The sequence below is a fragment of the Sciurus vulgaris genome, assembly GCF_902686455.1.
Source record: "Sciurus vulgaris genome assembly, chromosome: 16".
NCBI classification, from domain to species: Eukaryota; Metazoa; Chordata; class Mammalia; order Rodentia; family Sciuridae; genus Sciurus; species Sciurus vulgaris.
In genome coordinates this window covers 47,107,643-47,133,574 of record NC_136477.1, presented here as the reverse complement: position 1 = coordinate 47,133,574, position 25,932 = coordinate 47,107,643, and the positions used below count along the sequence as shown (strand labels likewise).

The 25,932-nt window shown below is 41.2% G+C and overlaps 1 protein-coding gene and 1 long non-coding RNA gene across 7 annotated transcripts in view; one reads left to right on the top strand and one right to left on the bottom strand.

Moving 5' to 3' along the window:
* Window positions 1-25,932, top strand: part of LOC306647287 (uncharacterized protein) — a 120,345-nt gene that overhangs the window by 41,916 nt on the left and 52,497 nt on the right. Inside the window, exons 4-5 of one of the 6 annotated variants that reach the window (XR_013760071.1) lie at window positions 7,595-7,671; window positions 9,191-9,514. The exons of 4 other annotated variants lie outside the window; for them this stretch is intronic. The gene's annotated coding sequence lies outside the window, so the exon portion shown is untranslated. Of the gene's footprint in view, window positions 1-7,594; window positions 7,672-9,190; window positions 9,515-25,932 lie in introns of those variants that run through there. One more of the 6 variants, XR_013760070.1, reaches the window with a different exon arrangement.
* The window catches only part of LOC306647292, a 76,723-nt gene continuing 62,779 nt past the window's right edge, over window positions 11,989-25,932 (bottom strand). The window contains exon 6 of the long non-coding RNA XR_013760076.1: window positions 11,989-12,693. This is a non-coding gene — a long non-coding RNA (uncharacterized lncRNA). The remainder of the gene's footprint in view (window positions 12,694-25,932) is intronic.

The window sequence follows — 25,932 nt, the reverse complement described above, 5'->3', positions numbered from 1 at the left end:
AGTGTGGAGATTCCTTAGAAAACTTGGAATGGAACCACCATTTGACCCAGCTATCCCACTCCTTGGCCTATACCCAAAGGACTTAAAATCTGCATACTACAGAAATACAGCCACATCAATGTTCATAGCTGCTCAATTCACAATAGCCAGACTGTGGAACCAACCTAGATGCCCTTCAATTGATGAGTGGATAAAGAAACTGTGGTATATATATACAATGGAATATTACTCAGCCATAAAGAATGATAAAATTATGACATTTGCAGGCAAATGGATGAAATTGGAGAATATCATGCTAAGTGAGATAGGTCGATCTCAAAAAGCCAAAGGACGAATGATATCGCTGATAAGTGGAGGATGACACATAATGGGGGGGAGGGAAGGGTTAGAGTTAGGGTTAGGGAGGGGGGCAAGTATGGAGGAAGGAACTACTGTATAGAGGGTAAAGAGGGGTGGGAGGGGTGGGGGGAAGGGAAAAATAACAGAATGAATCAAATAACATTGCTCTATGTAAATTTATGATTACACAAATGGTATGCCTTTACGCCATGTACAAACAGAGAAACAACATGTATCCCATTTGTTTACAATTAAAAAAAAAAAAAAAAAAAGACTTCTAGAGTTGGAAGGAAGCAAGTATGTGAAAGTACCTAATAGTGTTTAGCATATCATAGGTATTTGATAAATTCTACCATTCTTTTAGTTTCTTGTGGAAGTCCAAATGTATCTGAGGTATAAATAATATTTGCATCTCTCTGATAGACTCTTCTTATAACAAACATAAACATACTTTTCTCTGATTTTATCTATTATAACTCTTATTATATCTATTCTGGAGGCAGTGACAGAATAAACCTTATCTCCTTTTACCATGACATATTCTGGAGCATTTACAGGCAAATAATTTGTTTCCCAAATATTCCCTTCAAGATAAAAGTCCCCAAGGTCTTCACCTATTCTGTCTACATCTTGCCTGTGAGGCCTTCATCATCCTGTTCATGCTCTCTGAACATGCTTACCTTTTTCTCTGTCCCTCCTGAATTGATTACAATAATGTGTGGGAGGGTTAAACAATATAGATAAAACAGGATTTATCTGCCACATTTTCTCATTGCAGTTTGTGCAAGTTGGCATCAAGTTTGCTTCTCTGTATTTTTTTCAGAAGCCATGTCACTATAATAACTCATACTATGTTATGGTTCATGAAAATCTCCACAGATTTTTTTAAACATTTTTTTTTTACCATCTGCTTTGATTTTAATATGTCACCTCAAAAACATGTGTTGAAAAGTTAATCCCCAATGCAACAGTGTTGAGAGCTGAGGCCTCTGCCCTCCAGAATGAATTTTTGCTGATTAGAAAAGGACTTGAGGCTGTGAGTTCATTCTCTTGCTATCTCTTGTCCTTCTGCCTCCTGTCATGGGACGACACAGCAAGTAGGCCCTCACCACATGTGGACCCCTTGATCTTGAATTTTCCAGCTTCCAGCTTATAAAAAAAAAATCTACATTCTTTGTAAAACTCAATCTCAGCTGTTCTTTTATAGCAGCACAAAATGGACTAAGATGCCACCTGTAAGAGAAGATTGCTAACTGTTCACCAAAAACTGTTTTCCCCTTCTCCCTTAGTAGTTGGATTCATGGTTGCTCAACTAGAGATTATATTTCTCAGACTCCCTTGCAGCTGGGTATAATCACGTGACTATATTCTTGCCAGTTGAATGGAAGTGGGAACCATGCCTGCGACTTCCAAGTTTTGAATTTTAAATATTGTCTGTGTGCTTCTCCATGTGTTTTTCCATTTCCAAAGGCTGGAACCTCAACAGGCCTGTGACCAGGCTCCCAAAACACAGATGAAGACAATATTCAAAGGGTTAGTATAATTACAAGATGAAGGAGATTGAGGTCCCAAGTAATCAGTAGAGCAGCACATTAATCAACCAGGACCTTTCACATTGAGATCTGTATTAGTCCAGCTTTGGCATGATAATGTTATATAAAAAACAGCCTCAAAATATCAATGATGTACAACAAAAATTTATTCTCGTGTTCATGGGTCTGCAGATCAACTGACTGGCTAATCTAGATTGGGTTCAAAAACCTGGGGGGTCTCTTTTGCTGTGCTCCACTTGTCTTATCTACTTTGGGCCAGCAAAGTCTTCTTTTGAAAAATCATTGGAGTAAAGGAGGAGGAACAGAACTATGATATTTCTAGTGAATAGTTTATATATTTTATTTTAGTTTTTGAAGCCCTCTAGCACCTCATTATTTACTACTATTTCTTAAAAAACTATCACCTGTGGCTTGGCAGGTGTCCTCACCATCCTCTCAGGGGTCTGGGACATATTTCAGAAGACACAACTTATTTTAGAGTATACTCTAACATATACAAATATGTAAAAAATAGAAATCTTCTATAATTTCTCAACCAACTGAGATCTTAGTCTCTCAACATTCCAACTCCAAAGTCACAGGAGAGAACCTGATTGGATCAACTGAGTAAATGGATTGATTTTTGCTAGGTCAGGTGTCCAGTCTGGTTCAAACATCTGTGGCCGAGGAGACAGTGTTTTGAAATAAAAACACTATAATCTAAACTCATCTTTTCAGCTGTATCTCAGGACAAAAGCCAATTTCAAAGCAAAGGGTAAGGCACCCTTAATCACATTGAGTTTCAGAGGACCATATCCTAGGTCGTGCATCCTTACCTAAGTACTGACAACTGAGGAAACTCAGTCTGCTCTCTTGTGGTAAATTGTTATATCATTGGCCACCTATGACCCATACCTCCTGGTATGTATACCCTTATGCACTTACTTCCAACCCTAACTTTGGACTTCCATGGGGCTTGCTTTGGTCAATTTCACAGTAGCAAATTGGTGCTATAGAGGGTTGAAAAGTGATTGTACATTGGGTCTTGTTCTCTTGAAATGTTCCTTCTTAGAAACAAACTGCCATGCCATAAGGAAGCTTGTGTTAAACTACAGAATGGCGAGAGATCCTGAAGGATGAGATGCCCTCTTGGATGTCTCAGGCTCAGTCAAACTTCCAGATGGATAGAACTCATGAGTGACCTCAGTTATGCCAGGTAGAAGAGAACTCAGCTGATACCAGTCAAGTCACATAAGAATGAAAAAGAAGGGTTGTTAAAGTTTTGGGAGTGGTTTATAAAGCTAAGAGATAATTGAAATGCTTCCTTTCCCTAAAATCTGCTTGGCTTCAAAATCTATCTGGAAATCCGGATGTCTGGCCCAGAACGCTTGGGGAAATTTTTTGACAGTGATAATGTACTTGAAATGGAATCTGGAGATGTTTTATTTCTCTCCTATTCTTGAAATTAAGACTGTTTTACCAAAAAGTGTTGAAAAGAAAAAAATCCTTTAACCAGGAATCATAAGAATGTTCTACTAGCTAACTAGATAAGATCAGACCCTCACACTCCTTTCCTCCACACCTTGTTTCCTTCTAATAAATGTCAACAATAAGAGAAAGCCATAGGTATTTCTGATCCTCTCTAAACACCAAGAGAGAAAACTCATTTTGAACATCTCTTCTATTTCTCAATTTCCTATGAGGTGGCCCAATGCATAATGGGTTGTAAGTCCTTAAAGACTGAAGGGAGTACTTTTCTGGTGAATGTCAGAGAAGGTGACCTTGAGAGGTAAAGATCACCATCTTCTGAGGTCATTCAAATAGTCCTGGCTATGACATCTCAGGAATATGTAGATTTGTCCCTGGATGAAGGGAATAAGACACTCTTGTATCACAGTTGCTCACTGCTTCTATGACACTAATTCTGGTTGCTTTGCTCCAAGTATTATCTAAATGTGCCAAGGAATTTATATTCCGAAGCACCAAGACCAACGCTTTTTCTCTTTGAACATATATCACTGAGAAAGTCCTCAACCTTGCCAAGAAGCGAACATTTTATTGGGTGGCTACCATGTCTAAGCATCCAGCAGGCATACAGTGGCCTAGTGGATAAACCTTGTTTGAGGCAGGGGGACTACCTAGCAGGCAGTCCCCTCCTTTTGAAGAACAAACCAAGCAATTTTTTGGTTTTTAGAGTGTGTAAGATGACTTCTTTTTTGGGGGGATTAGTCTGATGAGGCTTCTCTCCGCTTAACCAAGAATATTTACCATGATCAAAACCAGGGCAATTAAATGTTCTCACTCTGGAATTTAAATCAAAACAGATTAATAAAGAGACTGAAAACAAGTTGGTATTTGGGGAGCCTTGTGCCCAGTCAGGCTGTTTTTAACTAGAAAATTTCCTGTCATTTTATCTTCCTAGTTTTTAGGGCTGTCTTGTTCCTGCTTGTTTCCAAGCACTATTCTCTGGCCTGACTATAAACTCCAGATGTCCTTTCAACAAACTCATTTTTGCTTAGATTAGCCAAATGGATTTCTGTTGCTTGTATCCAAAACACCCTGAATTATACAAGTGATGAATAAAACAGACATGATCCCAGCTTTCAGAGCCTGACAATGTGGTTGGGAAGACAGACATTAAACAAACCAAAAATGTATGTAATTAAAAACTGTTGAAAATAAATGAACAAGGTATTCTGAGAGAGAACAATAGGATGCTCTAGTTGAGATTATGGGGTCTTTGTAAGCCTCAACTGAGATCTAAAGAATGAGTAGGCATAAACCAAACAAATAGTTGAGGGAAAGCCTTTTCTGTAGAGAGCAGAGAGTAGGCAAAGGCCCTGAGGCCAGAAGGAGTTTGTCGCATTCCTGGAAGTAATAGACATGCTTGTCTTTGGGAGGAGTGGTATGAGCTGAGGTTGGACAGATGGGATTGGGTTTGATCATGCATAGTTCCATAATTTGGGGAGAGAATTTAAATTTGATTTAGTGACAATAGGAAGAAGCCCTCAGAAAGTGTTAAGTCTGTGAATGTCATAACCTAACTAGATTTTAAAACACTCCCTTTCTGTGCCTTATAATGAATTAACTTGGGGAGCAAGAAATGGGAAGTTATTTAGTTGCCTCCATAGCTTAGATTAGAAGGGTAACAAAGAAAATACAGAGGAGCAGACAAGTCTTGTGTGATTTGGAGACTTAGTATGCAGACCCATTGTTCCAAAGCATGTCTGCCTATGGGCTAGGTTGTAGCCCTGTTCATTTCTACAGCCCATGCAGTTCCTCAAGAGTTTGTGCTTCTGCAGAATTTCACAACTTACTAAATGCTTCTGTGTCCAAATCTCATTTGATTCTTGCAGCAACTCAGAAGGGTTGCTGAAAACAAAGTAGCTAAGGCTGAAGTTCACTGCCATGGCACATGGTGGGTAAGCCAGCCTCCAATTCTGTTCCTCGCCATAGCTTGCTGTTCCAGTTCAGTATTCATTCACCTTATAAGCTATAGTACCTCCAGAAATGCCTGCAGAGCTGAAGATGAACTGAGATTTTCTCCACTGACCCCTTGTCCCATTGAACCTGGGCTCTGAAATATAGTCTTACAAACTCATTTTGCACCCATTTCTAGAATTCGTCCCATGGCTTATATAACCACGGTCAGACTTTGTCCAGCATTTGCTGAGCACTTTGGATAAATCATACATTCCTATCACCTTTTATCTCACTCTTCCTGGAACTCCTTCAACATTATTTGAATCATTTCTATTGCCTTCCCTAAAATATCTACTTCCCTTTGCCTGGATTAGTGTCTAGACTGGCAGCATTGGCATCACTTGGCAGCTGGTTAGAAAAGTGAAGTCTCAGGCCCCACCCCAGACCTATTGCTTGAGAAACGATGGAGGTGGCCCTGCCATATGTGTTTTAATGAGCCTGCCAGGTGATTTCAATGCATGCCAAAGTTTGAGAACCACTAGCCTAAATCTTTCCAGGAACATCCCCTTAAGCTGTGGACAACTGAGCTCACTTAAAGATGTGTTTTATATAAACCCATATCAGGGACTGAAGTCATGGATGGATCTTACCCAAGCACTTGGGTTCACATTGCTGAAAGGTGGTGACAGCTCACAGCTGAAGAATTTGATGGAACTGTGCAGGGTCTTTGCATGACTAGTCTCTGTTGATCTTAAACTCCTGCATCTGGGGACTGAACCAGATCTTCAAAGAGGAAGCTGAGAAGATGGTACAGGGGGAAGTTGTTTAGCCCTTCTTGCCTTTGCCCTCATGCCTCCCTAGTCCATCAAACAATAACTGATTAGAGCCAGGCAGGCTCAGGTTAACTGATCTCTTCTTAAAGATAGGGATCAGTCAGGTAGAACATGATTATAGGTAGCAGCCCCAAGTATCTTTGTGGGGGTGTCGTATTCATTTGCGGGGTTGTCATTGCAAAATGGCACAGGCTAGGTGACTTAAACAACTGAAACTTATTGTTTCATAGTTCTGGAGGCTAAAAGTCCAAAATCAAGGTGTTGTCATGGTTGGTTTCTCCAGAAGTCTCTCTCAAGAGTCTTGCAGATAGCCAGCCTCTAACTGTGTCTGTCTTCTTCACATGATCTTTTCACAATTCATGTACAGCTCTGATGTCTCCTTTTGCATCTTAATATCTTCTTATAAGGACACTAGTTATACTGGATAAAGACAAACTCCTAGGATCCTATTTAATTTTAATCACCTTTTTAAAGATCCCATGTCCAAATATAGTCACATTCTAAGGTACTCAGGGTTAAGGCTTCAATATGTGAATTTGGGGAAAATGCAATTCAGCCCAAAACAGGATATGACCAGAATTCTCCTGAGCAGAGTAGGGAGCAACTGTCTGAGGTGACCAGAGAGAATTTCTTAGAGAGGTATTATTTAAGTATAACCTAATATATGTTTCTGAATGGAAAGGGAGTTGGGAGATAGTTCTGGGCATAGAAACTGGCATGGTGGAAAAACAGTGAAGTGGAACTATCCTGGTGAGGGTGGAGATAGGAAATAACTCCAAGACAGAGTGTGTGTTACATGATGTTTTATCTTGCTGCCCAGATCAGGGGAGGACAGGAGCCCAGCTGAGAGTGCCCATTAACTGATGCATTAGTTGGGTTGTTTGACTACAGACAGCAGAAACTGACTCAAGTTAGCTAAAGTCAAATGGAATTCATAGGAAGGATATTTGAGAGTTCAGAGACTTGCTGGGAAGGCAGAAGAACCAAACACAGAAATGATGCTCCCGGAGACCAGGCATTGGGAACCACCTAGCTATCATGGCAGGAATCCTCATTGTGATAGAGTTCCGACTGTACTCTGTGTCCTTGAGATGCTCCACCCAGAATTCAAGATGCCATTGAAAAGATGAATGATTCCAAGTGTTGACAAAGACGTGGAACAACTAGAAGCAACTTATAATGCTGATGAGGATGTGAATTGGCACCAAAACTTTGGAAAGCTGTTTGGTAGTATCTACTTAGCAAAGCATGTATCTATGCCCCTTGGCTCAGCAGATCCACACTGGGAAGAATTTTTGGTGGTATTTGAAGGAATTAGATTGTAAGATTAGATTATAATTACTTCTCTATTTACTTGCTTTCCCTTTAACATCATCTCCTGTCAGTACTTTTTCAATGAATCAGGAGGCATGCCAGTAAATACACATGGTTTATGTCTGATTTTGTGAACCACTTTTTCTCTCACAGTGAGATGTACCCTGAGGTCCAGCCTATTATACAAGTCACTCAACTCTGCCATCTCATACTCTTCACTGCAACTGTGGGTATGTTCCTTGTAAAAGTATAAATAATTATAAATTGTGTACATGGATAAAAATTTGGCAGTATCACCTGAGAGAACATCATTGTGCTGCTGGCACTTGTCGAAGATTACAAAGTTAGTCCTTGAATCTAGCAGGGGTTTAAGGACATCTAATAAAATGATTTCCGTTGAACTGAATTGATGGCCATTCCATTTGCCTGAGGACAGCTCTGTATGACTTCCTTTATTGGTCTGGTTCCAGGCTATATAGCCAACCATTCTTTTGATGGCTGTTCTGACTACACGTCACTCAATTGAAAAGTAATGTTCAGTTTGCCTCTTCTGACTACTTTTCAACTTTTCTTGCCCCTACCATTTACAGGATGTCCCCATGATGGTCACTTTTGTAGTGACTGGACAGAGCAGCAAGTCTACCACTGGTTCAGACAAGAATACAGATGATTCTCCTTATTCTTATTAGCTATATTCTATAAAGTCACCCTGAACATTGCTCCTTGTATAAATTATATGTAGACACATATAGACATACATAGACATATAATATTATAATCAATATGAGTTTATAATCTATGTAGGACATGTATATATGCCTACATGCATATACATATGAACACACATACACACATACACATATATAACACATGTACTATAATCTCACATCCTAAAATTGACTCATTCTAATAGATTAGATATTCTTTATTTTACAAAAGAGAAATGTGGTTCGGACATATTAATTGATTCTCCTGAGGCCACCCCACTAACAGGTGCTGGGGTTGCGATTCAAACCCTTTCCTGTTGGCCCACAGCTGAGCTTCTTGCTCTACATTATGCTGCCCCTGTGTTTCCACCCTCTGGTCATCCCCATCTCCGTTCCTACAGTCATCTCTGTATGAACGCTTAGCTGGGAAGGTAGAACTCTGCCTTTTGTAAATTCAGCTGGAAATGTGGGTGCTGAAAGACTCAAATATCTCACTATCTTGTGTGCATCCATGAGTGACCACAAAAGTGCTGCAAATATTGACTTGGGAGTTATAAATAAATGTCGTGAAGTAGGTGAATTTGCAAATATGGAATCTGTGAATAATTAATATCAACTGTGTGTTGCTCCTATTCTCCAGGAAAGTTTGACCTCCTCTTCTTTCCAACCCTGTACCCAACCCCATATGATATGTTCTCAGGGCTCCAACTTTTTTCAGAGTCATTAATCAAGCAACCTCTCTAAAATGTCATAAAATATACACTTATGTAAGCTAATGATAGCACTAAAAATACAGATGGATATGTGGTGGACATATAGAACCACATTTGATCTTTTTTTCATTTTTCATTTGTTCTTTTTAGTTATACATGACAGTAGAATGTATTTTGATATACATACATGGAGCATAACTTCCCATTCTTGTGGTTGTACATGATATAGAGTTACACTGGTCATGTATTCATATATGAACATAGGAAAGTTATGTCCAATTCATTGTGTTCCCATTCCCTCTCCCTTTGATCCATTCCCCTCTGTCCAGTCTGGTGAACAGCCACTCCCCACCCCGACCCATGGGCTCAGACAGCACCATTCCTGCTGGCTTTGTGTGGACCTTGAAGATGAGGCCGACCACAGGAATTTCACTGGCCCATATTTTGTAAGGATCCAGAATAAATAGGAGAAATGAAGTACCTATTATGGCAAGGAAATTAGGCTGCATGGAAAATGAATAAGGGTTATCTTCCCCAAATGGATAGTATATTCTGCTAATGCAGAATAATTATTGTGGAATGTGGCTAAACAAAAGAAGGTACAAGAACTTATATCTTGATATTTTACTGTAATTCTCATACTATTATCCTCTCCTGCCCCTTCTGTTCCTGCTCTTTTTTAACAATGCAAAATTAATTTTTCCAGTCTTATGGGAATTAAAAATGTCTTTTTTGACCTAGCCTCAGACCATCATTTCATCAATATCATTGAACCTAACCAGTGGGGGAACATGAAAACCAGAAAGCAAGAATCAGTGGGGGCCATCTTAGAGCCTGGCTACCGCAACTGCTATATTGCTCAATAATTGTCAAGAGTTCCTTACTGCCTGGCTCTAGGGTACCACTTCAGAACCCAACTAATCTCTATTCCTCAACCTCAGTTCTCTAAACTCACCTTAGAAGCTCCAGGCTTTATATCATTTTCAGTCAGCTGCTCCCCACACAGTCTGTTCTTCCCCCAACTTTGACTATGCCATTCCCCCAACTCAAAGCATTCTTCCTCTTCATCTCCACCAAACCAAGATGAATTTCATCCGGATAGCATTCTGAACAGAAGTAGGAACACATGGAAGCATTCTGAGATGTAACTTATCCAAGTGGAAGAGGAAGCCAGGCCCCAAGATATGTTGCAATGATGCATCTGAGGGCTCTAAGGAGAAGAACAACTCAGAGAACCATCAGAGAAGTGGGGCAGGGGGAAGGAGGCTGCTGTCACTCAGATTTTGTCCTCAGTCAAGTTCTTTGTGGGTTCATATCTGAGAACTGGAAGAGACTGAGAAGTTGGGAGGAAGGAAACATTCTAAGAGCTGCTCTCCTCCTTATACCATGTGCCACAAGGATAAAAGCCACATGGAGTTAGTCCCTATGCAACAGAATGTGAGAAAACAGGGAGGAGGCATGGTAGGGATTCTTAGGGTATAGGAATCACCATCAAAGAAAGCCCAGCCCATAGTGAACACCCTGGAAATACCTTCACAAGCATCATGGACTTCCCGAAGGGAATCAGAGTAGAAATGAGGAACATGGCTGCCACAGGGTGACCAAGAGGACTTTCCTAAGAGCACATGTGAGACACCCTCTGTGCACTCCCAGAAGAGACATCTTACAGGAGGTTGGAGTCCTGTGGGAGTAAGCCTGGGTGAGAGCTAGGAAATGTTGTTTCCAATCCTAATGTGACTCCACTTGTACTCCCCAGAGCAGCCCATGCTCCTGACTTCTGCTGAGGTTGAGAGTGCCAGCTCTTGCCCTTGGTAGAGTTTCTGAAGTCTTGAGAAAAACGAATGAGTTGTGAATTAAGTCCTTGTCCACTTAATATCAATAAACAGAGGAGTATGTCCTGTTACCCCCTCTAACAAAACCCCTCGGGGTGAGTCCCTGTGTTAATGGCTGGGAAGAAGCAATGTTTGCAACTCTATAATCGGAGGCTGGAAACCGGAAGTGTGGCATTTCCTTGTATCACTGAGGATAGAATCTGTACCTTCATTTATCATCACCCTCATAGCCATTGATTGAGCTGGGGTCACAAAGAGCCCTTTTCCCCTAAAAGATGTTAATCTGGGAGGGGTAATTCTCAAAACGGAATTTGCTGAGTGAGAGCCAAAGTGGGGTGGGATCAGAAAGGAAATGGGAAGGCATCAGGTGATAAAGATGGTGGAGTTGCTAAGAGGGAGATGTCCATGGGACCTCATGGGTGGGTCACAGGGGTTGGGTCTTGGGAGCAGGTTTGGCAAGTGAGGCTTAAAGTAGGGGACAGGGAAGGGAAAGACATTCTGAACTGCATGAGAAAAGTTCGGAAGTTCCCCTAGTCTTTGCTGGTGACTGAGAGATGTTTAGTCAATATCTTACTTTGGCAGTGAAGGTACAAATATGGGTCCAACCTGGCGTGAAAAGAGTTGTGTGTCTCCTGCACCCCATCTCCACCCTCTGTGTTTCCATTAACTCATCTGCACGCCAATCAATGGTAATTGTGCTTTCAGGCTACTCTGATATTTTAACCATCAGACAGTAATGGCAAATACAATACATCTCCACAGTGGCAACTAAAGATGGATCTTCTTCTGCAGAAATCTTCAAACTTTGAGTCATGAGGCTGAGGGTATGAGGAGGTTTGCATGGACTGATCTGCTTGTTCAAGCCAGGAGCGTGTGGGAAACTATCCTAGAAAGAATGTGCTTTTCAGATGTGATAGAGAAGTGCGGTGGCCATAGAGAAACACCAGCCTGGGTTGGTGGAAAGCAGGGATGGAATGGATGGCATTGCAGGGGCAGATTTGGGAGGACAGCAAGGACAGGCACTGGGAAATGATGTCACCTTTATTTGCCCCTGGTTTTCCAATGGCATTTCCAGGCCTAGGGTACATCACTGCCCCTGGTACATCAGCCCAAGGAACTTGAATTTTACCTTCTATGGTTTCCACATACAATTTGAAAATAGAACCTTTGTTTCTCCCCGTATTAATAATAATAAGGAAAAGACAAGTAGGTTCTTGAAAGACTAGACTCACTGTGGGAAGCTGCCTTCTATTATTAGTAAAAAAAAATCCCTGAGCCTCTGTCTCCACTGCTCAGAGGGCAAGTCAGCTTCACCTTTCCCTTTTTGAGGTCAAAGGCTAGCATTCAAATCAACCATTTGACCCACCACACGCTTTTCTCCAACTCTGACTGAAGAATCATAACTAACCAGGTCAAGGTAAAGAGAAGGAAGAGTGTGTCCAGGCTGAGTAGTGATAGGTAGCACCTGCCTTGTACTCTGGGAGAGCTGAATCCTTGCCACCAAAGGACACATGACTCAGAGGTGTGTTTTATTACCCCAACTCTGTTGAAAAATTTATAAAGTGTGAATTATGAGAGGGAAGTCCTTATCATGTCCTACAGGGCCCTGCTATCTGGCCACGATCACTTCTTCATGCCCAGTGTCTTTATACACATTATCCCTCAGCTTAGAATGTTCTTTCTCATTTAGTCATGCTGATGCTTATCCTCCAGGCCTCAAGGAAATGTTGTTTCTTTGGCAAGTCCTATCAGACTCATCAATTGGGAATATGTTTGACTGAAAATGAGAGAAAACTCAACTTCTCAAGCCAAAGCAAATAGGAGTTTATTTTTCTAGCTTAAGAGGTCACAGATGTGTCATCAAAGGCTGAAACAGCAGCTTGACAATGCTGTTGGGAAATAGGATCTTTTTCTCTTTCCATCCCTTTATCCTAAAGGCATGCTGCCTCATGGTTGCAAGATGGTTGTCATACCTCCAGGCATTGCCTTCATATTTCAGTCTGGAAGAAAAGGGAAGAGCAAAAACAAAGGCCAGTACAATTGGGTGTATTTTTTTTTTAATCAAGAAAGAATTTTCTCAACATCTTTAGTAATAAGAGAAATGCAAACCAAACCACACTAAGATTCCATCTCACCCCAATTAGAATGGCGATTATCAAGAACACAAGCAACAATAGGTGTTGGAGAGGATGTGGGGAAAAAGGTATACTTATACATTGCTGGTGGGACTGCAAATTAGTGCAGCCATTCTGGAAAGCAGTGTGGAGATTCCTTAGAAAACTTGGAATGGACCTACCATTTGACCCAGCTATCCCACTCCTCGGCCTATACCCAAAGGACTTACAATCAGCACACTGCAGAGATACAGCCACATCAATGTTCATAGCTGCTCAATTCACAATAGCCAGACTATGGAACCAACCTAGATGCCCTTCAATTGATGAATGGATAAAGAAACTGTGGTATATATATACAATGGAATATTACTCAGCTATAAAGAATAATAAAATTATGGCATTTGCAGGCAAATGGATGAAATTGGAGAATATCATGCTAAGTGAGATAAGCCAATCTCAAAAATCCAAAAGAGGAATGATCTCACTGATAAGCGGATGATGACACTTAATGGGGGGTGGGAGGGGGACAAGAATGGCGGAAGGAGGGACTGTATAGAGGGAAAAGAGAGGTGGGAGGGGTGGGGAGGAAGGAAAAAAATAACGGAATGAATCAAACATCATTACTCTATGTAAATATATGAATATGCAAATGGTATGCTGTTACTCCATGTACAAACTGAAACAACATGTATCCCATTTGTTTACAATAAAAATAAATTAAAAAAAAAAAGAAAGAATTTTCTAGGAAAGCTAGTCAGCTTTCTTTTACTATAACAAAATACCTGAGATAATCAATTTTTAAAGGAGAAAAGGTTTATTTTGGCTCAAGATTCTGGAGGTTTTTTAGTCCATGACCAATCAGTGCTGTTGCTTTGGGTCTGTGGTGAGATAGTGAATCATGGTAGGGAGCATATGGTAGAAACAACTGCTTGAATGGGAAAAGAGAGGAAGAGACCAAGGTCCCACAGTTTCCTTCTAGGTCATGTGTCTGATGACCTAAAACTTCTCACCAGACCCCAATTTTTAAAGGTTCTACCACCTCCAATAGTGCCATCGGCTGGGGTGGAGGGAACTAAGCCATTAATACGTGGGCTTATCTAAACCATAGCAAAGGCTTAATCAACAGATTGTGGCTTTCATTTTATTGTCCTGAAATTAATTCTATGATCTCTTCACAACCAATCATTGACCAAGGAAAACAAGAGTTCAATGTCTGCTCAGAACAACTTCAAGTCATCCCTGGGCTAGATAAAGGCCTCTTCACTCTAAGATAAAAAGATTTCCAAGAACCCCAAATAATCAGGGTTATGTTAGCAACAAATGTCCATAATACCCTCCCTGGATATCCAGTGTAAAATTGGCCCTTGTTACACTCTCAAAGCACTTTGCCATAATATGTTTGTTTAAGTATTTACTTATATAATGAAGAATAAGACCACTAGACTTAAAGTTCCAGGAGGAAAGATGCTAATGCCAGCATTGCTCAGCACTCATAGCACCTGGCACAGGGTAGACATTACAGCTTTATTTATTGAATGAATGAAACATCCTTGCTAAAGAGGTCATCTAGTCAGCATAGAAATAGTCCCTGTGAGGGGAAGCTCCTCCTCTCCTTTGGCAGTGCCTGATAGTTTTGGTCAGAAAATTCTCCTGAATGTTGATCTGACTTCTTAAGTCTTCCACCCCTATTGTGAGCTGAACTGTGCCCCCTCAAAACTCCTATTTTGAGTCTTAACTCTGAATATGACTGTATTTGGAGATAGGTTCTTTAAAGAGGTAATTAGGTTTAGAGGTGATTGTAGAGGTGATTATGCCTGCCTGTGTTCTATTCTCTTCTTTTAAAGACACCAGCCAAATTTATAAGAAGAGACTAGAACACAGACAGGCATAATCGGAAAATCACGTAAGACACATGGAGAAGATGGACATTACAAGTCAAGGAGAGTGACCTCAGAAGAAACCAAACCTGTCAACACCTTAATATCAGACTCCCAATCTCCAGAACAGTGAGAAAATAAATTTTCGTTGTCCATCTTCTTCATAGCCCTGGCTGATAATCATGTGACTGACCTTAGTTTCCAGCCCCTACAGACGTCAGGTGGATATCATGTGGCCCAAGGCCCCCACCATAAATCATATTGTTAGCATAAGCCATGTGGAATGGCCTAGGGCCCCCAGGTAAACATGAGGCAGGATATGCTGAAGATTTGGAGATTAACTTCTAGGAGCCAGAAGTCAACCAAGGGCCCAAACTTTCTTTGGGACATGCAGGGTTTGGACCACCCGGGCTTGGTGACTTAGTCCTTTACTGCATATATAACTTTTCTCTCATTCTATTGGCCAAAGCAAGTCCCATGGCTGACCCCAGAGTCAGAGCAGGAGGGCACTATGCTTACACAGCAAAGGGCAAGGATCCAGGGAATGATGAAGAACTGGGGCCAATGATGCAATCCACCATGGGGGGGCTCTGCCTGGGGCAAGGCCTGGGTTAGCATATGGGCAGCCACAGTGACCATAGTGGTCTTAATATTCCTAAGACACAACACATATGCTCTAACCTCTGCGCTTTCTGTGTACTGTTCTCTACCTTCCCACGGCCCTTAACCTTTCCAGAAAGTTCCAAATCAGGTTTCAAAATTTTCTTCCCCCATGAAGCCCTCCCTGGATGTACCCAACAAGAGCAATGGCCCCCTCTTGTTCTGTCTCATCTGATGCTCTGAGATGGGGTGACAGCTCCATTACCGCTCTCTTTCTGATTCTTTGTCTCCATCTCCTGATTGACCCCAAACTCAGTTTCATGCTGGACAATGATTTGCCCAGCCCCAGGAGTGCTTCAGAAACTCCTAGGCCTAATGGTCTGGTTATATTCCTGACCAAGTCCTGTTCTCTGCCAGGAGTGAAAAGTGCAGATCCATTCTTCTGAATGTTGTTTCTCATTTCCAATTGTCACATTACCTTCTTGGTTCTTCTCCTCCTACATGCCAAAGCTATTTCCACTGCTGCACTGAATTAGACAGAACCCTTTACAATTCACGCCCCATTGCCCAGGCCTGTAAAACACTTTATGAACAAATATATTGCCTTCTTGCTGGCACCCGTGGCGTGGAGGTGGGGTTGCAGTTCTTGTGGCCTGAATCAGAGCTGCTCCTGGGCCCATCCTGAAGATGTTGACTGTCTCTTCTCTCCCAAATGTCACCTTATCCATGAATTTGTCTTAATACTCTAGTGAGAAGGATTGCTACATGCTGAAAACTCAGGTGTATGTCTAAACATATTCTTTCTGGTATTACTTCCTTTTCCAGAAGTGCTCCTCTTTCCCTTCCATGTTGAAGGTAATATGAGGCCAGGAACCACATCCATCCCCCTGCATGGGACTCAAGGCTTAGAGAGTCCATGTCAACATTTATTTAGTAACTGTTCAATGATAGCTGGTAGATGGTTGCAAACAGACTCATTGCCTAAAAATCAGGTCTAAACTGGGAAAAGGAGGACCCTGGCCTACCTGTGGCCCACCCAGGAGCTTCTTCAGGACTTCATTGCCTGTCCCCTGCGTGAACTCTGTGCTGCGGCTCCCCATCTACCAATGTGTTCGGAAGCCAGTGCAGCCATTTTGGAGTATCCTCCAAGGGGAAGCCGCCATCTTTAGGTGAGGCAACTCCCATCCTGAGATGCCTGCTGGAGACTAGAAACTCATTGTCAGGTACCTCTCGTGCATCAGGCTACAGAAGACTAGGAGGTTCGAATAGTATATGACTGTTATAGTGTAGACTTTTTTCTTTTTAAATTTAAATTTCAATTTTTTTATTTCTCTCACTCTACTTTCCTTTTATTTACCTGTTTCCTCAGAGTCTCTTTCTCTCTTTTCTCATGCTTATTTTGATTCTGCTTTCACTCTTCCTATAATTTAGTACCTCTGTATACTCTCATCTTGTCCCATTAACAGATATATCCTACACCCCTCCCCATCCTCTTTGTCCTCCATCAGAAATTGTAGAGCTCATTGCAAAACTGTTGGTTATACTGTAGATAATAACTGAACTCATCCTCTCTGTTTATTATGACAATACTGTTAACACCTTCATAGGGGCTATTTGGTTTATGGCTGCATATTGTTTGTATGGGGCGCTGCTAATATTGATCTCCCTTAAAGGTGAGGTATTGGAAACATGCAGGGTCACTATGAGCCTGTAGGGGGAAAACTGCAATACCTGAGATCTACACTGCTAGAGGGGAAGACACCTGAACAATATGAAAAAAGAAGGGAAGAAAGTGTCCCAAATGAACTAAGATGCTATATTAATAGACTCCGATGACGGCATGATAGAAGAAATGTCAGAAAAGGACTTCAGAATGTACATAATTGAAATGATCTGCAAAGGAAAGGTTGAGATAAGAGAGCAAACGAAGGCAATGGATGATCACTCCAATAAACAGTTCAAAGAGCAAATGCAGGAAGCAAAAGATCATTTTGATAGAGATAGAGATTCTGAAAAAAAAAAATCAAACAGAAATCCTTGAAATGAAGGAAACAATAAACCAAATTAAACTGGGAAAAGAAAGAAGAGGTCAGCTGAGTATTCTGTCCAGCCCATCCCTGCAGATCCAGAGCCAAGGATTGGGAGGGAATAAGAGGACACCCCCGCAAAGATGCCAAGGCTGAAGTGGGGAAGTCACCATGCCAGGTGAATGCCAGATCTCCAAGAGTGATGATTTGTTTTAGTCACTTTTATGTCCTTAGGATTTAGTAAAATGCTGCCCACTCAGAAATTTCAAGACCAAACCAAGCTATGAATAAGGAGTAGGAAACAAGTTAGAAGCCAGAAGAGATAGGACTGAAGCTGTAAGGCCCCCAAAAAGGAAACCCCAACTCTGTCCCATGGATCGACGGCAACCCCAATCAACCGCAGGAGGCGTCACTTGATGCAAACCGCAAGAGGTGTTTATTCCAGCGCGCTGGGACCCGACTCGTGACTCACGCAGGAGTCCAGGAGTCGAGTCCCTAGCAGAAAATCTTGTAGGTTTATAAAGGCAGAAACCACACATCGGGAGGGGTCGCACATGAAAGGGGGAAAAGGGGGGGGGGGAAGGAAAAATGGGGAACAAAGCTGCCAGAAATTTCAAAGGGGGTCTGGGTTTGCTGATAACATAAACATGTTTCACAATGTTTTACAACAGGTGTAGATTCTGGTCAATAGTTTCTGGTAATCCTGCTGTTTGAGCACTATCTGGCTATCAGGCTCAATTTACTCTTTTACTCTCTGTTTGGGGCTGTTTCCTGGAACAGCTTTAAGGGCTTTGTTCCCATTACTGGGAGGGAGACCTTAGGGAGTTGAGATAAAACAGACAGCTTAAAAAAATGTCCATTCTTTCAAAGCCAGCAGGTTCTTAAAAAGGCCTTACTAGGTTGACTTGGGGGTGGGAGAGTGGGCCAAGTGAAGCTGGTAGGTCACACTTTTCTTCTGTTCCCTCCAGGGTTGGGGATGTGACCTGGATGATGCAACACTGCCAACATCACCTCCAGACCGTACCTGTGGTAATGACTTAGGCGGTGTTTGGGAAGGAAGCTCCAGCTCAGTCCTAGATATCCAAGAGCCAATTTACCTGTGCTGGTGCCATATTTACAGCCACGATGACCAGGGTGTCTTGGGAAGACAAGTTCATTATAATCCATTAGAGGTCAGAGAAGCCCCCAGGTCTACAGACTTTAATGTTCATGGGAGTCACCTGCCGGTTTTGTTTGAATGTAGATTCATCTTTGGTAGGTTGGAGTGGGGTATGGGTGTCCATTTCTCACAAGGTCCTGCACGGTGAGGATGTGCTGATGCTTCTGGTCTGAGGTTTGAATACTGGGTGCCAGATTAGCAGTAGTTCTCAATGTTGGTGCAACACTTTGTGAAGCTTTAAAAACTACCAATTCCTATTGCCAATGGAGTGTTTCTCCAAGTGTGGTCTTCAGAACCTGCAGCATCAGCATCATCTCTACCTTGAAAGAAATGCAGGTCTTCAGGCTTCATCTTAAACCTCTCAAATCAGAAACTGCAAGTGTAGGGCCCAGCAACCTGGGTTCTCAAAAGCCCTCCACCTACACACTGAAGTTTGCTAAATTGTGTGTGTGCCACCTGATCTGATGCAATAGGAGGTAGGTGACATCCACAAAATCACCTATGTGGGCTGGGTGTGGTGGCCCATACCCATAATCCCAGCAGCTTGGAAGGCTGAGGCAGGAGGATTGCAAGTTCAAAGTCAGCCTCAGCAACTAAGTGAGGCCTTAAGCAACTTCTCAAGACCCTGTCTCAAAATATAAAAAAGGGGCTGGGGATGTGGTTCTGTAAGGCCCCCCAAAAAGGAAACCCCAACTCTGTCCCATGGATGGACGGCAACCCCAATCAACCGCAGGAGGCGTCACTTGATGCAAACCGCAAGAGGTGTTTATTCCAGCGCGCTGGGACCCAACTCCAGGAGTCGAGTCCCTAGCAGAAAATCTTGTAGGTTTATAAAGGCAGAAACCACACATCGGGAGGGGTCACACATGAAAGGGAAAAGGGGGAAAAAGCTGCCAGGAAATTTCAAAGGGGGTCTGGGTTTGCTGACAAAATGTTTCACAATGTTTTACAACAGGCTGTAGATTCTGGTCAATAGTTTCTGGTAATCCTACTGTTTGAGCACTATCTGGCTATCAGGCTCAATTTACTCTTTTACTCTCTGTTTGGGAACAGAGAACAGCTTTAAGGGCTTTGTTCCCATTACTGGGAGGGAAACCTTAGGGAGTTGAGATAAAACAGATAGCTTAAAAAAATGTCCATTCTTTCATTTCCCCATTTTCTTTTCTGGTAAGTTCTAATCATGGAACTTCTGTCTCTATATACTCTTCTCCAAAGCTATTTCCTTGGCAGAGGGACTGGTATTGTTGCCTGAGCATTAGTACCTGTACAGCACTTACTCTTTCCCTGATGAAGGTGACTAGGTGATTTCAGGCAGGCAAGAGCCCAGGGGGCGGGCCACCAATTAGCAGCCCCTTGTTTGCAGTCCTTGATAAACAGTCCTTGATAAAGGCAGGTAAATGTGGTAATCAATGGGCTCCGGAGATCCTTGACATTCCATTCTTCCAGGGGCAGTCTCCAACTTCCAGAGGCAGATGATTTTATGGCCATTTCCTCGATTTGACCTGATCCCCCATTTCTACACTAACTACCTGTTCCCAATTCTGGCTTCATTCCCCCCTCTAATCTCAGGAACTCCATGCTGCTGGGGAAGGAGGTCGATGACCGCTCTAGCTTCTTCGAGCTGGAAGTGGGTGGCGTGGGGCAAGCAGCTTGGAGTTCCTTTTCTAAAAATCGGGTCAATCAAGGGGTCCCAGGAAGAAGCCTGGTTGGGGAAGAGCAGGTTGTAAAGTCATCTGGGGGCGGCTGCTTCTATGATAGAAGAACAAAAAGACATGAGTACTGAAATGAGATTAGCACAAAGTAAATGTTGCAGCATCTGAAACATGCCACTGAGTATCATGAAAATGGCAGAAGTTAATCTCTCACCAGGATGTGGAAGAACTGAGAAATTGTTCCCATAACTAGGCCTAGCAAAGGCTGGAGAGAACAAGGCCTTTATTTGGGGACTTTAACATTGTCATAGATGTCCCCAGAATATATAGTTAAGCTACTTAATGTCATCTGATTTTGTAAAATATCCCTTTATTGGTATAACCTGTGTTTACTAGAGATCTCTATACTTCTGTTACTTAGGAATAGATAATCATACTAGCAAACATAGATTAAGTCTACCTGTGTAGCTTAGGAAGGTCTTAAACTGACTAAAAACTTCTGACTCTGGCAGTTTCTCTTGATAGTTATCAGGCACATTTGCTGAAGAATCTTTCTTTCATTTGTAGCTTCCAGCCTTTATTCTAGTGGGCTAATACAAGTGTACATCTTAAGTTACATTTAATTATTATTTCCTTTAAATGCCCAAGAATGGCTATATTTTGGTTTTAACTGTTTTGCTGGGTATCTAAGATCAAGCTGGTCAAATTGACCTGGTTCCTGTCTTGTTAAAGAGTCAGCTGAGTTCCCACAGGGGTCACTCGTACAGAACTTAAGAGCGGCTCCTTAGCACCACCAGTGACTTTGATTAGGCAGGGTCTCTTGATGAGGTGACTTCCTTTAGAAGCATCAAGGGATGTTTCCCCTTTTCCATGAACCTCCTCTGCAGCAGATGCACTGGATAATTTTTCATCCTCTAGTCTCAACAATCTCCTTGATCAGGAGGTTGTGTGACCCAGAGTTGCAACGCTCCTTAGAGAAGTTCTCTTACTCCCTGGGTTCAGGCTAACGTTGAGGGCAAGACCCAAATATGGACTTTTCTTGACCTCTGTATTTGACTCCAATTTCTAAGTTGGATCTTAATTATCCAGCAAGCCAGTCTCACCAGTCATAAATTAAGAGTAATGGGCTTTAACTTTAATGTCCATAACTTTACAGTTATTTACCCTTTTATCTAACTGGAGTCTGCATTAGTACTGGAAGTTACCACTATCTATTCTATAGGTGATGGCTTATTATCACAAGTTACCTAGGTTGTTTGTTCTTGGAGCAGCTACTTCTGCAAAACATTAACAGGTAACAGTTTTACAAAATGAAATTAGCAAGAGTAAAAATATATTCAGCTTGTATAATAGCTATCTTGAATTTTGATTGAGAACTACATTCTATCCCCTATTTGAGATCACAGTACTTTTACAACAAGAACCAATCTTTTGACTATAACTTTAAATAAGCTGAAGTCTGGCTTATTTTGGAGCTATTCTACACACAGTGAGGTGGGAGGCAGAGCCTTATCTCAGGTAAGGCGTGGCTCTTTACAGATCTTAAGTGTTCTAATTCTGATGTTGATCTTTGCTTCTTTTCCTTAAATACCATTAAGTAGTTTACATATACTGTTTCCTGAGTCTATATAAACTTTATAATTAACACAATTTAACATAGTATCTAAAACGTGAATCAAAGAAAGGCTGAGAGAGCTTTTAACTTTCCTTTTGTCATAAAGAGGCAAAATGTTTTCATGTTTCTTTCATATTTCACAATATTAACCTTTAAACAAATCAGACTCTAATGTTTAGAAATACATTTACACTTGAAATTCTTTATCTCAGTGTAAAAAGTAACAAATTTTACACATACCCTATTGATAGCAGGTCCTATAATAGAACATTAAATGATAGAAATAAATCCCCAATAAAATTTACCCTTTATAAGTTTAAGATTACCATTACAGACAAGTTTAATCTGGAGGATAGCAGAGCTTAATAAATTCCTTGCTTTAAAAACTTGTGGTCCTGAAAAATATGAACACATTTAATATACAACTAGTGACCATTTCACAAATACCTTGACACTTTTATCTTACCAAATTGAGTTTTTAAAGAGAAATGTAGACTCTGTAACAAAGTACAATACTCTATAATAGTTGTTTAACCATAATTGTATACACCCCAATTTTTAAGACTAATTGTTCTAAAGAATAAACTTAATAGACACAAAGTTAAGAGTAAATTAGTGTTTCAAATCCTTGTCATTTTACCATGTCATTTTACCATATAGATTAAACTTTGGTTTATATCAGAACGTTAGTATTTCACCTTAGGAAAAACCTTCAATAGTTTTAGCTGTCTCACATACATATAACCAACTTAGTTACACACAAACTTGTTGAAACTTGCCCTTTACTTACACAGACTTTCTTAGCTCTTAGACCCTCATGTATTTCATCACACAAGCACTTTCTTACCCAGAAACATTTCCTTTTTCCTTTTACTAAATATATTTCCATACCCAGAACCTTTTATTTTCTCTTTCCTATTCGTTGTCCCCTTTTTGTTCACATTCTGAAACAACTCTTATGAAATTTCTGAATTTAGATAAATTACTCTATTTTAATAAGATTAAATATTCTGTTATTTATAGTACTCTAATTGAAACACAGTTGAAACTTTTGGGACCCTTTGTATATAGAAGTGCACTTGTTAGGACATAACTCTTAGTAACCTTGTTTTTAGTTTAGTGATGACACAAAACAAGTTTAAACCCTTTTATTTACCAACCTATGAAAACACCAATAATGTTTAAGTATGATACCCCATGGAATTTAAGGAGTTAAAAGTACTCGATGTTATTTAACAATTAGCATTTTAACTTTGTAAATTAATCAGATATCTCTACAAACACATTAGAGTAATCCCATACATGTTAACTCTAATTCACTTATTCTGTAAAAACCAAGATATCAGACAAGTGTTCTGTACAGTATTTGCTGTCTCTTTCCTGTTGAAGAAAAGTCCTAGAAACAATTGATATTAGACATTTTATTAACATCAATATTTTATTAGCTTGACCACCTAGAGACTTGCAAGTTATTTTCAAAGACATTTTACTCTTATTAGTTTACCCAATTTGAACCTCTTTTAAATCACGTGAATTAAAAGTATTTGGATCCATTTTTAAATTTTAATTTTAGGAGCGCTCAGTTCTGATACAGACAAAACATGACATCAGACAGCACAACATACAAATAACACAAAATCAAGCCCTTGTAACTTTATAGGTGAATCTCCCTTGCAATGTAACAGATGTTCAAAAACTCTAGTTGAATAAAAAATAGAACTGATCAAAAAATCATGAGCTCAAAAAAACATATAATTAAAAATATAGCATTTACTTTGCTGGAGTTTTAAAGAGTCTTTTTACCTTTTCTTTCCCTGGGTTTGAGACCGGTCTCCTACTGAGCCTTTAGGCTTCTTTTATTTATATTTCAGTGTAAGCCTGGGCTGAGATCTGGAAGGATCTAACAGGTTTTAACAGAAACTCTGTGTCTAAGGCATTTTAGCCACCTCATCAGGACAGGTTGGATGTTAAAATTATGAGACCTTATTTTTCATTACTTTTGAGACTGAAGCTACTTTGCTAAGTTACCCTTCAGGGCTGTCGGGAGGGGGAGTCCAGAGAAGGAACCTTTGGGGTCCACCCGAGAGTAGCCCGGGCCGAGAACCCCCCAGTTGTTCCAACCCTTCCTCCACCTTGTCCGCCACAAACACACAACAGAACCAGATACAGACGGGCACCAATCTCTGATCCACCAATTGAACCCCATCAGCGCCCTTACCGACGGAGACTACCAGGCGTCCCTGGCTCTCCTTCCACCCTTAGGGCGTCCCCAGGGCTGCAACCTGTGGCCCCCCAGGCACGTCTGCCGGCCACTGTTCGGCCACTCTCACGAGTCACCGAACGGCTGCCACCGAAACCGAAAGCGCGCTCACAGAACCAGACCAACTAACAAAACACAAGACAAAGACAGACAACTTCGGGGTACCCCTTCTTACCTCCAAGGTCGACTCCGCGGATGAGGGGGGGCCATCTTATCCCGGACGAGCCCCCAAATGTAAGGCCCCCCAAAAAGGAAACCCCAACTCTGTCCCATGGATGGACGGCAACCCCAATCAACCGCAGGAGGCGTCACTTGATGCAAACCGCAGGAGGTGTTTATTCCAGCGCGCTGGGACCCAACTCCAGGAGTCGAGTCCCTAGCAGAAAATCTTGTAGGTTTATAAAGGCAGAAACCACACATCGGGAGGGGTCACACATGAAAGGGAAAAGGGGGACAAAGCTGCCAGGAAATTTCAAAGGGGGTCTGGGTTTGCTGACAAAATGTTTCACAATGTTTTACAACAGGCTGTAGATTCTGGTCAATAGTTTCTGGTAATCCTACTGTTTGAGCACTATCTGGCTATCAGGCTCAATTTACTCTTTTACTCTCTGTTTGAGAACAGAGAACAGCTTTAAGGGCTTTGTTCCCATTACTGGGAGGGAAACCTTAGGGAGTTGAGATAAAACAGATAGTTTAAAAAAATGTCCATTCTTTCAGTTCAGTGGTTAAGTGTTCCTGGGTTCAATTTCTTGTAAAAAAAAAAAAAATCACCTATGTGTGATTCTTTTGAAAAATATTTGACCAAAAATAATCATGAGGAAATAGTGATTTCTTTCGGTTTTGATGATGCTGTGTGGCTGGGTAGGATATCTTTATTTTTTTATGGAACATGTGCTAAAATATTTCAATATCTGCAGCCTACTTTTGAATGGTTTGGCTAAAGGAAAGTGGTGTGTGTGTGTGTGTGTGTGTGTGTGTGTGTGTGTTTGTGTGTGTGTGTGTGTGAGAGAGAGAGAGAGAGAGGAGAGAGAGAGAAGAGAGAGAGAGAGAGAGAGAGAGAGAGAGAGAGAGAGAGAGGGAGGGAGGGAGAGAGAGGGAGGGAGAGAGAGGGAGGGAGAGAGAGAGAGAGAGAGAGAGGGAGAGGGAGTGAATATGGCACAATATTATCAATAGTAAACTAGGTTAGAGGTTTACAGGAGTCCAGTAAACTCTTCCAAATTTTATATAAACTGGGGATTTTTAAAAACAAACAGGTTATGGGGCTGAGGTTGTGGCTCAGTGGTAGAGCACTTGCCTCACATATATGGATTACTGGGTTCGATTCTCAGCACCACATATAAATAAATGAATAAAATAAAGGTACCTCAACAACTAAAAAGATTTTAAAAATTACACATTAAAAAAAAAAAAAAACAAAGCAGGGGCTGGGGTCGTGGTTCAGTGGTAAGGGCGCTCACCTGGCATACATGAGGCCCTGGGTTCAATCCTCAACACCACATAAAAAATAAACAAATAAAGGTATTGTGTCCACCTACAACTAAAACAAAATAAAATTAAAAAAAAAAAAACAAAAAAAACAAATGAGTTAGTAACCTTGGTAGGCTCTACCTTTAGTGTTTTCTGATGTGATTAGTTTGCAGTAAAAGCTGAGTATCAGTACATTTTATAATTTTACCCTGGTGATTCAAATGTGTACCCCATACTGAGGGCCTTGTGTAAGGGTAGCTTTTCTTAAATATTGATCATAAAACCATCTGCATCAGAACCATCTGGGTCACTGGTTTAAAACACAAATCCTGAGTCTCAATTGTGCACAAAAATCGGGACGTCCAGATAGAGCCTTAACAAACACCACAGAGGGTCATGATGGTAATATTTCGAGAATCATTCCTTGAAATTCTTGGTTGAAGAATATTAGGTCACTAGTGCAGA